At 36.5% G+C, this 2,446-nt stretch overlaps 2 protein-coding genes across 2 annotated transcripts in view; one reads left to right on the top strand and one right to left on the bottom strand.

Moving 5' to 3' along the window:
• Window positions 1–2,446, bottom strand: part of LOC116840574 (paired amphipathic helix protein Sin3a-like) — a 19,197-nt gene that overhangs the window by 4,068 nt on the left and 12,683 nt on the right. The gene's annotated exons all lie outside the window — the stretch shown is intronic.
• The window catches only part of LOC116840572 (mitochondrial tRNA-specific 2-thiouridylase 1), a 28,976-nt gene continuing 27,915 nt past the window's right edge, over window positions 1,386–2,446 (top strand). The window contains exon 1 of the mRNA XM_032807427.1: window positions 1,386–2,046. The gene's annotated coding sequence lies outside the window, so the exon portion shown is untranslated. The remainder of the gene's footprint in view (window positions 2,047–2,446) is intronic.

Below are 2,446 nucleotides of genomic sequence, written 5' to 3'. Positions count from 1 at the left end.
GAGAGAGAGAGAGAGAGAGAGAGAGAGAGAGAGAGAGAGTAAAAAGAAAGAGAGCGTGTATTTGTATGTGTAAAAAAAAAGCGTGTTATATATCGAATTTTACAATGACTGCATCTATAATTTGAAAATCTGTTGTTAAAATTATTCTAGATACATGGAAATAAACGTATAAAACTCGATGCATAGAAAACAATATCTTGAAATGTACGAAGTAAAATAATAAATTTAGTGGTACAAAAATGACGTTAGACGATAATGTTTAAAATCGTTCGTGTATTTCAATATCTCTCTTCTATACAATGTTGTCATCTATTATTATATGCATATTTCTTTCATATATATATTACAATTACATACATATACACATGTAAGACACTGCTTTCTCATCAAATATGTATGTAATGTGAGAAAGATAGAGGTCTACCGTATTTATATATATACATATATACGTATGTATAAACATAAACGTAGGTACACCAAATATCCTGGACCAACAAACGTTACTGACATTATCGAATGTTTTCTTTTATTTAATAATATCTGCAAACTATAAACTAATTAACACAGTAGTGCGAATCGAATATGATTCCTTATTTACGTTATCGAGTAAAAACCGCTGCATCATCATCGTTGTGTCACAGAAAAGAAAAGAACAGTCAATGTAATATAGTCGATCGTCTACACACACCGGTTTGTAGCGGAAACACTACAAGAGAGCTGATAATAATGCCGAATGAAGCAGGAGCGGGGACAAGCAGAGAGCCGAAAGAAACTTTCGATGTGTTTTGAAACAAGTCTATGACATGAAACATGAAAGGAACATGAAAGAATCGAAGAACGACAAACAACAAAATTATTAAGTATTCCAGGTTGAACGCTTTGTTGACTCTCTCTCTCTCTCTTCAATAGTACGGGTTATATAAATAAAATAATGCGACTTATTTTTCTTCCGATTAAAATCGTGCCCTCCCATGATAAAATTGTAGTTAATTCGAGATACTCAAACGGGAAAAGAAAAAAAAAAACTGTAGTCATATTGATAAGAGGATGATTTTGTCTGTTGCCTGCTTGCCGGTCCAATCGAAAAAAAGACAAGTGTACGATTGAATTTCTATTTACAATTTGTACAGTGACAAAATAGTACAGTTGAAACAAATTAGCAAATATTTCTTACATATGCACGTTGAGAGTTTGATTATCTGTCTCAACGCGCGCGCATCATATTCAATTTACCAATTTTGATAAATTTCACTTTACAGACGTAAAAAATGAAAAGACTATTAATGCAATAATCTCACAGCAGCGCGGCATTCACTATGTATTGAAAAATCTCGCAGGTATTAATATTGTTACATATCTTTTTTATGTAATCTTTCTACATTTGTGTACAATCCTTCTCCCCCCTTCCTGTTTAGATATAAACTAAAGATGTTAGAGCATTTCACCGCCGCTAGACTTTCCGCGACCCGAGTATCGATAATGTATAATATAACCCCGGGTGGTCGCGCGAGAGAACGCGCGTATCAAAGGTGCGCGGGCAGCACGGCGAGCGGGCGGACTACTCGAAATCGCTGCTGAACACGCTATTGGAGAAACGGTGTACGTCGGCGCACCTTGTTCGCCGAGACGGCGCATCGAGTTGCCCTTCTCTGTTCGTTACTCTCATTAGGCTCGACGATCGCCATTTTGAACGGTTAACGGGTTATTATCGCGAGTGATGTGTGAAATGGATAGGATGCTCCTCGCAATCAATATCGACGAGAAACACCACACTGTGTCGTCGCTGATCGGTGGGTTTATACTTTCGGGACCGGATAAGTAACAATGGGCTGGTTTTATCACCGACCGATCGTTGTGTACAAGAAGAGAGAAAAGAACGAAAGAGAAAGAGAGACAGAGAGCAATGGTGAGAGGGAGTGGATGAGGAAGAATGGTGGCAAGAGAGCGCGAACTTGCAAAATACGTAAAGAGAGTGTAAGATTCACGAGCCACAATTGCCAAGATGTGCCATCCTCGTTCGCATCCTCCACTTTCCATTCTTCGTACGTAAGTACATACGATATTAAAGTGTCTCGGTTGCGACCAACATATTTAAGCTACAAATGCAACGCAATGCACAGAGAAGCGATTCACGGTTATGTTGATACCAAGAGATTCAGGCACAAAAGAAAATGATTCGTAAAAATATTCGATAAAACATTATCGAAGAGAGGTGTCACCGACAAACGCTATTGTGTCGATACCATGCATGCGAATGTAGAACTTTGTACGAACGTTAAAGCTGTAGCTGCAGCTGCATTATCGCGAGACGCTCTTTGGTAATATCATTGATGAAAATTGTACGCGTTTAAGATTATATATATATTTATATATATATTTATATATATATTTATATATATATATATATATATATATATATATATATATATATATATATATATATATA

Source organism: Odontomachus brunneus, unplaced genomic scaffold (genome assembly GCF_010583005.1).
Source record: "Odontomachus brunneus isolate Ranch 3 - 2012 unplaced genomic scaffold, Obru_v1 Obru_scaffold_010, whole genome shotgun sequence".
NCBI lineage: Eukaryota > Metazoa > Arthropoda > Insecta > Hymenoptera > Formicidae > Odontomachus > Odontomachus brunneus.
This window is presented reverse-complemented; position numbering and strand designations above follow the sequence as displayed.